Raw genomic sequence first — 15,584 nt, 5'->3', positions numbered from 1 at the left:
AAATTTCACCAAATATGTATTACATACCGTTTGTAAAATATCAAATTTCACCAAATATATATTATATACTGTACATAAAATATCAAATTTCACCTAATATGTATTATATACTATACATAAAATATGAAAGTACACTACATATATATTATATACTGTACATAAAATATCAAATTTCACCATATATATTATATAACATGCATAAAATATCAAATTTCACAAACTATGTATTATATACTGTACATAAAGTATTAAATCACAATAAATATATATTATATACTGTTCATAAAATATAAATTTCAACAAATATATATTACATACTGCACATAAAATATCAAATTTCACCAAATACATATTATATACTGTACAAAAAATATCAAATTTCACGAAATATGTATTATAGACTATACATAAAATATGAAAGTACACTACATATATATTATATACTGTACATAAAAAGTCAAATTTCACCATATATATTATATAACGTACATAAAATATCAAATTTCACAAAATATATATTATATACTGTACATAAAGTATGAAAGAACACTAAATATATATTAAATACTGTACATAAAATATCAAATTTCACCAAATATGCATTAGATACTGTACATAAAATATCAAAGTTCAAGAAATATATATTATATACTGTACATAAAATATAAAATTTCACCAAATATGTATTATAAACTATACATAAAATATGAAAGTACACTACATATGTATTATATACTGTACATGAAATATCACATTTCACCAAATATATAGTTTATACTGTACATAAAATATCAAACTTCAAAAAATATATAATATACTGTACATAAAATATCAAATTACACAAAATATGTATTATATACTGTACATAAAGTATGAAAGAACACTAAATATATATTATATACTGTACATAAAATATCAAATTTCACCAAATATATATTATATACTGTACATAAAATATCATATTTCACCTAATATGTATTATATAGTATACATAAAATATGAAAGTACACTACATATATATAATATACTGTATATAAAATATCAAATTTCACCATATATGTTATATAACTTTTATAAAATATCAAATTTCACAAAATATGTATTATATACTGTACAGAAAGTATGAAAGAACACTAAATATATATTACATACTGTACATAAAATATCAAACTTCACCAAATATATATTATACACTGTACATAAAATATCAAATTTCACCAAATATGTATTATATACTATACATAAAATATGACAATACACTACATATATATTATATACTGTACAGGAAATATCACAGTTCACCAAATACATAGTTTATACTGTACATAAAATATCAAACTTCAAAAAATATATAATACACTGTACATAAAATATCAAATTACACAGAATATGTATTATATACTGTATATAAAGTATGAAAGAACACTAAATATGTATTATATACTGTACAGAACATAGCAAATTTCACCAAATATATAGAACATTCTGTATGTAAAATATGAAATTTCACCAAATATATATTATATACTGTACATAAAATACCAAATTTCACCAAATATGTATTATATACTATACATAAAATATGAAAGTATACTACATTTATATTATATACTGTACATAAAATATCAAATTTCACCATATATGTTATATAAGGTACATTAAATATCAAATTACACAAAATATGTATTATATACTGTACATAAAGTATGAAAGAACACTAAATATATATTATATACTGTACATAAAATATCAAATTTCAACAAATATATATTACATTCGGTATGTAAAATATCAAATTTCACCAAATATATATTATATACTGTACATAAAATATCAAATTTCACAAAATATATATTATATACTGTACATAAAGTATGAAAGAACACTAAATATATATTAAATACTGTACATAAAATATCAAATTTCACCAAATATGCATTAGATACTGTACATAAAATATCAAAGTTCACCAAATATATATTATATACTGTACATAAAATATAAAATTTCACCAAATATGTATTATATACTATACATAAAATATGAAAGTACACTACATATGTATTATATACTGTACATGAAATATCACATTTCACCAAATATATAGTTTATACTGTACATAAAATATCAAACTTCAAAAAATATATAATATACTGTACATAAAATATCAAATTACACCAAATATGTATTATATACTGTACATAAAGTATGAAAGAACACTAAATATATATTATATACTGTACATAAAATATCAAATTTCACCAAATATATATTACATACTGTCTGTAAAATATCAAATTTCACCAAATATATATTATATACTGTACATAAAATATCATATTTCACCTAATATGTATTATATAGTATACATAAAATATGAAAGTACACTACATATATATAATATACTGTATATAAAATATCAAATTTCACCATATATGTTATATAACGTTTATAAAATATCAAATTTCACAAAATATGTATTATATACTGTACAGAAAGTATGAAAGAACACTAAATATATATTACATACTGTACATAAAATATCAAACTTCACCAAATATATATTATATACTGTACATAAAATATCAAATTTCACCAAATATGTATTATATACTATACATAAAATATGACAATACACTACATATATATTATATACTGTACAGGAAATGTCACAGTTCACCAAATACATAGTTTATACTGTACATAAAATATCAAACTTCAAAAAATATATAATACACTGTATATAAAATATCAAATTACACAAAATATGTATTATATACTGTACATAAAGTATGAAAGAACACTAAATATGTATTATATACTGTACAGAACATAGCAAATTTCACCAAATATATAAAACATTCGGTATGTAAAATATCAAATTTCACCAAATATATATTATATACTGTACATAAAATACCAAATTTCACCAAATATGTATTATATACTATACATAAAATATGAAAGTACACTACATTTATATTATATACTGTACATAAAATATCAAATTTCACCATATATGTTATATAAGGTACATAAAATATCAAATTACACAAAATATGTATTATATACTGTACATAAAGTATGAAAGAACACTAAATATATATTATATACTGTACATAAAATATCAAATTTCACCAAATATATATTACGTACTGTATGTGAAATATCAAATTTCACCAAATATATATTATATACTGTACATAAAATATCAAATTTCACCAAACATGTATTATATACTATACAAAAAATATGAAAGTACACTACATATATATTATATACTGTACATAAAATATCAAATTTCACCATATATATTATATAACATACATAAAATATCAAATTTCACAAATGATATATTACATACTGTACATAAAGTATGAAAGAACACTACATATATATTATATACTGAACATAAAATATAAAATTTAACCAAATATATATTACATACTGTAGATAAAATATCAAATTTCACAAAATATATATTATATACTGTACATAAAATATCAAATTTCACCAAATATGTATTATATACTATACATAAAATATGACAGTACACTAGATATATATTATATACTGTACACGAAATATCACAGTTCACCAAATACATAGTTTATCCAGTACATAAAATTTCAAACTTCAAAAAATATATAATATACTGTACATAAAATATCAAATTACACAAAATATGTATTATATACTGTACATAAAGTATGAAAGAAAACTAAATATATATTATATACTGTACATAAAATATCAAATTTCAACAAATATATATTACATTCGGTATGTAAAATATCAAATTTCACCAAATATATATTATATACTGTACATAAAATATCAAATTTCACCAAATATGTATTATATGCTATACATAAAATATGAAAGTACACTACATATATATTATATACTGTACATAAAAAATCAAATTTCACCATATATATTATATAACGTACATAAAATATCAAATTTCACAAAATATATATTATCTACTGTACAAAAAGTATGAAAGAACACTAAATATATATTAAATACTGTACATAAAATATCAAATTTCACCAAATATGCATTAGATACTGTACATAAAATATCAAAGTTCACCAAATATATATTATATACTGTACATAAAATATAAAATTTCACCAAATATGTATTATATACTATACATAAAATATGAAAGTACACTACATATGTATTATATACTGTACATGAAATATCACATTTCACCAAATATATAGTTTATACTGTACATAAAATATCAAACTTCAAAAAATATATAATATACTGTACATAAAATATCAAATTACACAAAATATGTATTATATACTGTACATAAAGTATGAAAGAACACTAAATATATATTATATACTGTACATAAAATATCAAATTTCACCAAATATATATTACATACTGTCTGTAAAATATCAAATTTCACCAAATATATATTATATACTGTACATAAAATATCATATTTCACCTAATATGTATTATATAGTATACATAAAATATGAAAGTACACTACATATATATAATATACTGTATATAAAATATCAAATTTCACCATATATGTTATATAACGTTTATAAAATATCAAATTTGACAAAATATGTATTATATACTGTACAGAAAGTATGAAAGAACACTAAATATATATTACATACTGTACATAAAATATCAAACTTCACCAAATATATATTATATACTGTACATAAAATATCAAATTTCACCAAATATGTATTATATACTATACATAAAATATGACAATACACTACATATATATTATATACTGTACAGGAAATGTCACAGTTCACCAAATACATAGTTTATACTGTACATAAAATATCAAACTTAAAAAAATTAATAATACACTGTACATAAAATATCAAATTACACAAAATATGTATTATATACTGTACATAAAGTATGAAAGAACACTAAATATGTATAATATACTGTACAGAACATATCAAATTTCACCAAATATATAAAACATTCGGTATGTAAAATATCAAATTTCACCAAATATATATTATATACTGTACATAAAATACCAAATTTCACCAAATATGTATTATATACTATACATAAAATATGAAAGTACACTACAAATATATAATATACTGTATATAAAATATCAAATTTCACCATATATGTTATATAACGTTTATAAAATATCAAATTTCACAAAATATGTATTATATACTGTACAGAAAGTATGAAAGAACACTAAATATATATTACATACTGTACATAAAATATCAAACTTCAGCAAATATATATTATATGCTGTACATAAAATATCAAATTTCACCAAATATGTATTATATACTATACAAAAAATATGAAAGTACACTACATATATATTATATACTGTACATAAAATATCAAATTTCACCATATATATTATATAACGTACATAAAATATCAAATTTAACAAATGATATATTATATACTGTACATAAAGTATGAAAGAACACTACATATATATTATATACTGTACATAAAATACAAAATTTAACCAAATATATATTGCATACTGTAGATAAAATATCAAATTTCACAAAATATATATTATATACTGTACATAAAATATCAAATTTCACCAAATATGTATTATATACTATACATAAAATATGACAGTACACTAGATATATATTATATACTGTACACGAAATATCACAGTTCACCAAATACATAGTTTATCCAGTACATAAAATTTCAAACTTCAAAAAATGTATAATATACTGTACATAAAATATCAAATATCTCAAAATATGTATTATATACTGTACATAAAGTATGAAAGAACACTAAATATATATTATATACTGTACATAAAATATCAAATTTCACCAAATATGTATTACATACCGTTTGTAAAATATCAAATTTCACCAAATATATATAATATACTGTACATAAAATATCAAATTTCACCTAATATGTATTATATACTATACATAAAATATGAAAGTACACTACATATATATTATATACTGTACATAAAATATCAAATTTCACCATATATATTATATAACATGCATAAAATATCAAATTTCACAAACTATGTATTATATACTGTACATAAAGTATGAAATCACAATAAATATATATTATATACTGTACATAAAATATAAATTTCAACAAATATATATTACATACTGCACATAAAATATCAAATTTCACCAAATACATATTATATACTGTACAAAAAATATCAAATTTCACGAAATATGTATTATACACTATACATATAATATGAAAGTACACTACATATATATTATATACTGTACATAAAAAATCAAATTTCACCATATATATTATATAACGTACATAAAATATCAAATTTCACAAAATATATATTATATACTGTACATAAAGTATGAAAGAACACTAAATATATATTAAATACTGTACATAAAATATCAAATTTCACCAAATATGCATTAGATACTGTACATAAAATATCAAAGTTCACCAAATATATATTATATACTGTACATAAAATATAAAATTTCACCAAATATGTATTATATACTATACATAAAATATGAAAGTACACTACATATGTATTATATACTGTACATGAAATATCACATTTCACCAAATATATAGTTTATACTGTACATAAAATATCAAACTTCAAAAAATATATAATATACTGTACATAAAATATCAAATTACGCAAAATATGAATTATATACTGTACATAAAGTATGAAAGAACACTAAATATATATTATATACTGTACGTAAAATATCAAATTTCACCAAATATATATTACATACTGTCTGTAAAATATCAAATTTCACCAAATATATATTATATACTGTACATAAAATATCATATTTCACCTAATATGTATTATATAGTATACATAAAATATGAAAGTACACTACATATATAATATACTGTATATAAAATATCAAATTTCACCATATATGTTATATAACGTTTATAAAATATCAAATTTCACAAAATATGTATTATATACTGTACAGAAAGTATGAAAGAACACTAAATATATATTACATACTGTACATAAAATATCAAACTTCACCAAATATATATTATATACTGTACATAAAATATCAAATTTCACCAAATATATATTATGTACTATACATAAAATATGACAATACACTACATATATATTATATACTGTACAGGAAATATCACAGTTCACCAAATACATAGTTTATACTGTACATAAAATATCAAACTTCAAAAAATATATAATACACTGTACATAAAATATCAAATTACACAAAATATGTATTATATACTGTACATAAAGTATGAAAGAACACTAAATATGTATAATATACTGTACAGAACATAGCAAATTTCACCAAATATATAAAACATTCGGTATGTAAAATATCAAATTTCACCAAATATATATTATATACTGTACATAAAATACCAAATTTCAACAAATATGTATTATATACTATACATAAAATATGAAAGTACACTACATTTATATTATATACTGTATATAAAATATCAAATTTCACCATATATGTTATATAAGGTACATAAAATATCAAATTACACAAAATATGTATTATATACTGTACATAAAGTATGAAAGAACACTAAATATATATTATATACTGTACATAAAATATCAAATTTCACCAAATATATATTACGTACAGTATGTAAAATATCAAATTTCACCAAATATATATTATATACTGTACATAAAATATCAAATTTCACCAAACATGTATTATATACTATACAAAAAATATGAAAGTACACTACATATATATTATATACTGTACATAAAATATCAAATTTCACCATATATATTATATAACGTACATAAAATATCAAATTTCACAAATGATATATTATATACTGTACATAAAGTATGAAAGAACACTACATACATATTATATACTGTACATAAAATATAAAATTAAACGAAATATATATTACATACTGTAGATAAAATATCAAATTTCACAAAATATATATTATATACTGTACATAAAATATCAAATTTCACCAAATATGTATTATATACTATACATAAAATATGACAGTACACTAGACATATATTATATACTGTACACGAAATATCACGGTTCACCAAATACATAGTTTATCCAGTACATAAAATTTCAAACTTCAAAAAATATATAATATACTGTACACAAAATATCAAATTACACAAAATATGTATTATATACTGTACATAAAGTATGAAAGAACACTAAATATATATTATATACTGTACATAAAATATCAAATTTCAACAAATATATATTACATTCGGTATGTAAAATATCAAATTTCACCAAATATATATTATATACTGTACATAAAATATCAAATTTCACCAATTATGTATTATATACTATACATAAAATATGAAAGAACACTACATATATATTATATAATGTAAATAAAATATCAAATTTCACCATATATATTATATAACGTAGATAAAATATCAAATTTCACAAAATAGGTATTATATACTGTACATAAAGTATGAAAGAACACTAAATATATATTATATACTGTACATAAAATATCAAATTTCACCAAATATGTATTACATACCGTTTGTAAAATATCAAATTTCACCAAATATATATTATATACTGTACATAAAATATCAAATTTCACCTAATATGTATTATATACTATACATAAAATATGAAAGTACACTACATATATATTATATACTGTACATAAAATATCAAATTTCACCATATATATTATATAACATGCATAAAATATCAAATTTCACAAACTATGTATTATATACTGTACATAAAGTATGAAATCACAATAAATATATATTATATACTGTACATAAAATATAAATTTCAACAAATATATATTACATACTGCACATAAAATATCAAAGTTCACCAAATATATATTATATACTGTACATAAAATATCAAATTTCACGAAATATGTATTATATACTATACATAAAATATGACAATACATTACATATATATTATATACTGTACAGGAAATATCACAGTTCACCAAATACAGAGTTTATACTGTACATAAAATATCAAACTTCAAAAAATATATAATACACTGTACATAAAATATCAAATTACACAAAATATGTATTATATTCTATACATAAAGTATGAAAGAACACTAAATATGTATAATATACTGTACAGAACATAGCAAATTTCACCAAATATATAAAACATTCGGTATGTAAAATATCAAATTTCACCAAATATATATTATATACTGTACATAAAATACCAAATTTCACCAAATATGTATTATATACTATACAAAAAATATGAAAGTACACTACATATATATTATATACTGTACATAAAATATCAAATTTCACCATATATATTATATAACGTACATAAAATATCAAATTTCACATATGATATATTATATACTGTACATAAAGTATGAAAGAACACTACATATATATTATATACTGTACATAAAATATAAAATTTAACCAAATATATATTACATACTGTAGATAAAATATCAAATTTCACAAAATATATATTATATACTGTACATAAAATATCAAATTTCACCTAATATGTATTATATACTATACATAAAATATGAAAGTACACTACATATATATTATATACTGTACATAAAATATCAAATTTCACCATATATATTATATAACATGCATGAAATATCAAATTTCACAAACTATGTATTATATACTGTACATAAAGTATTAAATCACAATAAATATATATTATATACTGTACATAAAATATAAATTTCAACAAATATATATTACATACTGCACATAAAATATCAAATTTCACCAAATACATATTATATACTGTACAAAAAATATCAAATTTCACGAAATATGTATTATACACTATACATAAAATATGAAAGTACACTACATATATATTATATACTGTACATAAAAAGTCAAACTTCACCATATATATTATATAACGTACATAAAATATCAAATTTCTCAAAATATATATTATATACTGTACATAAAGTATGAAAGAACACTAAATATATATTAAATACTGTACATAAAATATCAAATTTCACCAAATATGCATTAGATACTGTTCATAAAATATCAAAGTTCAACAAATATATATTATATACTGTACATAAAATATAAAATTTCACCAAATATGTATTATAAACTATACATAAAATATGAAAGTACACTACATATGTATTATATACTGTACATGAAATATCACATTTCACCAAATATATAGTTTATACTGTACATAAAATATCAAACTTCAAAAAGTAAATAATATACTGAACATAAAATATCAAATTACACAAAATATGTATTATATACTGTACATAAAGTATGAAAGAACACTAAATATATATTATATACTGTACATAAAATATCAAATTTCACCAAATATATATTACATACTGTCTGTAAAATATCAAATTTCACCAAATATATATTATATACTGTACATAAAATATCATATTTCACCTAATATGTATTATATAGTATACATAAAATATGAAAGTACACTACATATATATAATATACTGTATATAAAATATCAAATTTCACCATATATGTTATATAACGTTTATAAAATATCAAATTTCACAAAATATGTATTATATACTGTACAGAAAGTATGAAAGAACACTAAATATATATTACATACTGTACATAAAATATCAAACTTCACCAAATATATATTATATACTGTACATAAAATATCAAATTTCACCAAATATGTATTATATACTATACATAAAATATGACAATACACTACATATATATTATATACTGTACAGGAAATATCACAGTTCACCAAATACATAGTTTATACTGTACATAAAATATCAAACTTCAAAAAATATATAATACACTGTACATAAAATATCAAATTACACAAAATATGTATTATATACTGTACATAAAGTATGAAAGAACACTAAATATGTATTATATACTGTACAGAACATAGCAAATTTCACCAAATATATAAAACATTCGGTATGTAAAATATCAAATTTCACCAAATATATATTATATACTGTACATAAAATACCAAATTTCACCAAATATGTATTATATACTATACATAAAATATGAAAGTACACTACATATATATTTTATACTGTACATAAAAAATCAAATTTCACCATATATATTATATAACGTACATAAAATATCAAATTTCACAAAATATATATTATATACTGTACATAAAGTATGAAAGAACACTAAATATATATTAAATACTGTACATAAAATATCAAATTTCACCAAATATGCATTAGATACTGTACATAAAATATCAAAGTTCACCAAATATATATTATATACTGTACATAAAATATAAAATTTCACCAAATATGTATTATATACTATAGATAAAATATGAAAGTACACTACATATGTATTATATACTGTACATGAAATATCACATTTCACCAAATATATAGTTTATACTGTACATAAAATATCAAACTTCAAAAAATATATAATATACTGTACATAAAATATCAAATTACACAAAATATGTATTATATACTGTACATAAAGTATGAAAGAACACTAAATATATATTATATACTGTACATAAAATATCAAATTTCACCAAATATATATTACATACTGTCTGTAAAATATCAAATTTCACCAAATATATATTATATACTGTACATAAAATATAATATTTCACCTAATATGTATTATATAGTATACATAAAATATGAAAGTACACTACATATATATAATATACTGTATACAAAATATCAAATTTCACCATATATGTTATATAACGTTTATAAAATATCAAATTTCACAAAATATGTATTATATACTGTACAGAAAGTATGAAAGAACACTAAATATATATTATATACTGTACATAAAATATCAAATTTCAGCAAATATATATTACATTCGGTATGTAAAATATCAAATTTCACCAAATATATATTATATACTGTACATAAATTATCAAATTTCACCAAATATGTATTATATACTATACATAAAATATGAAAGTACACTACATATATATTATATACTGTACATAAAAAATCAAGTTTCACCATATATATTATATAACGTACATAAAATATCAAATTTCACAAAATATATATTATATACTGTACATAAAGTATGAAAGAACACTAAATATATATTAAATACTGTACATAAAATATCAAATTTCACCAAATATGCATTAGATACTGTACATAAAATATCAAAGTTCACCAAATATATATTATATACTGTACATAAAATATAAAATTTCACCAAATATGTATTATATACTATACATAAAATATGACAATACACTACATATATATTATACACTGTACAGGAAATATCACAGTTCACCAAATTCATAGTTTATACTGTACATAAAATATCAAACTTCAAAAAATATATAATACACTGTACGTAAAATATCAAATTACACAAAATATGTATTATATACTGTACATAAAGTATGAAAGAACACTAAATATGTATTATATACTGTACAGAACATAGCAAATTTCACCAAATATATAAAACATTCGGAACGTAAAATATCAAATTTCACCAAATATATATTATATACTGTACATAAAATACCAAATTTCACCAAATATGTATTATATACTATACATAAAATATGAAAGTACACTACATTTATATTATATACTGTACATAAAATATCAAATTTCACCATATATGTTATATAAGGTACATAAAATATCAAATTACACAAAATATGTATTATATACTGTACATAAAGTATGAAAGAACACTAAATATATATTATATACTGTACATAAAATATCAAATTTCACCAAATATATATTACGTACTGTATGTAAAATATCAAATTTCACCAAACATATATTATATACTGTACATAAAATATCAAATTTCACCAAACATGTATTGTATAGTATACAAAAAATATGAAAGTACACTACATATATATTATATACTGTACATAAAATATCAAATTTCACCATATATATTATATAACGTACATAAAATATCAAATTTCACAAATGATATATTATATACTGTACATAAAGTATGAAAGAACACTACATATATATTATATACTGTACATAAAATATAAAATTTAACCAAATATATATTACATACTATAGATAAAATATCAAATTTCACAAAATATATATTATATACTGTACATAAAATATCAAATTTCACCAAATATGTATTATACACTATACATAAAATATGACAGTACACTAGATATATATTATATACTGTACACGAAATATCACATTTCACCAAATATATAGTTTATACTGTACATAAAATAACAAACTTCAAAATATATTTAATGTACTGTACATAAAATATCAAATTACACAAAATATGTATTATATACTGTACATAAAGTATGAAAGAACACTAAATATATATTATATACTGTACATAAAATATCAAATTTCAACAAATATATATTACATTCGGTATGTAAAATATCAAATTTCACCAAATATATATTATATACTGTACATAAAATATCAAATTTCACCAAATATGTATTATATACTATACATAAAATATGAAAGTACACTACATATATATTATATACTGTAAATAAAATATCAAATTTCACCATATATATTATATAACGTATATAAAATATCAAATTTCACAAAAAAGGTATTATATACTGTACATAAAGTATGAAAGAACACTAAATATATATTATATACTGTACATAAAATATCAAATTTCACCAAATATGTATTACATACCGTTTGTAAAATATCAAATTTCACCAAATATATATTATATACTGTACATAAAATATCAAATTTCACCTAATATGTATTATATACTATACATAAAATATGAAAGTACACTACATATATATTATATACTGTACATAAAATATCAAATTTCACCATATATATTATATAACATGCATAAAATATCAAATTTCACAAACTATGTATTATATACTGTACATAAAGTATGAAATCACAATAAATATATATTATATACTGTACATAAAATATAAATTTCAACAAATATATATTACATACTACACATAAAATATCAAAGTTCACCAAATATATATTATATACTGTACATAAAATATCAAATTTCACGAAATATGTATTATATACTATACATAAAATATGACAATACACTACATATATATTATATACTGTACAGGAAATATCACAGTTCACCAAATACATAGTTTATACTGTACATAAAATATCAAACTTCAAAAAATATATAATACACTGTACATAAAATATCAAATTACACAAAATATGTATTATATTCTATACATAAAGTATGAAAGAACACTAAATATGTATAATATACTGTACAGAACATAGCAAATTTCACCAAATATATAAAACATTCGGTATGTAAAATATCAAATTTCACCAAATATATATTATATACTGTACATAAAATACCAAATTTCACCAAATATGTATTATATAATATACATAAAATATGAAAGTACACTACATTTATATTATATACTGTACATAAAATATCAAATTTCACCATATATGTTATATAAGGTACATAAAATATCAAATTACACAAAATATGTATTATATACTGTACATAAAGTATGAAAGAACACTAAATATATATTATATACTGTACATAAAATATCAAATTTCACCAAATATATATTACGTACTGTATGTAAAATATCAAATTTCACCAAATATATATTATATACTGTACATAAAATATCAAATTTCACCAAACATGTATTATATACTATACAAAAAATATGAAAGTACACTACATATATATTATATACTGTACATAAAATATCAAATTTCACCATATATATTATATAACGTACATAAAATATCAAATTTCACAAATGATATATTATATACTGTACATAAAGTATGAAAGAACACTACATATATATTATATACTGTACATAAAATATAAAATTTAACCAAATATATATTACATACTGTAGATAAAATATCAAATTTCACAAAATATATATTATATACTGTACATAAAATATCAAATTTCACCAAATATGTATTATATACTATACATAAAATATGACAGTACACTAGATATATATTATATACTGTACACGAAATATCACAGTTCACCAAATACATAGTTTATCCAGTACATAAAATTTCAAACTTCAAAAAATATATAATATACTGTACATAAAACATCAAATTACACAAAATATGTATTATATACTGTACATAAAGTATGAAAGAACACTAAATATATATTATATACTGTACATAAAATATCAAATTTCAACAAATATATATTACATTCGGTATGTAAGATATCAAATTTCACCAAATATATATTATATACTGTACATAAAATATCAAATTTCACCAAATATGTATTATATACTATACATAAAATATGAAAGTACACTACATATATATTATATACTGTAAATAACATATCAAATTTCACCATATATATTATATAACGTATATAAAATATCAAATTTCACAAAATAGGTATTATATACTGTATATAAAGTATGAAAGAACACTAAATATATATTATATACTGTACATAAAATATCAAATTTCACCAAATATGTATTACATAC

The sequence above is a fragment of the Gorilla gorilla genome, chromosome Y, assembly GCF_029281585.2.
Source record: "Gorilla gorilla gorilla isolate KB3781 chromosome Y, NHGRI_mGorGor1-v2.1_pri, whole genome shotgun sequence".
Taxonomy (NCBI): domain Eukaryota; kingdom Metazoa; phylum Chordata; class Mammalia; order Primates; family Hominidae; genus Gorilla; species Gorilla gorilla.
The sequence above is the reverse complement of the archived record's forward strand: the minus strand, read 5'-3'. Positions refer to the sequence as shown.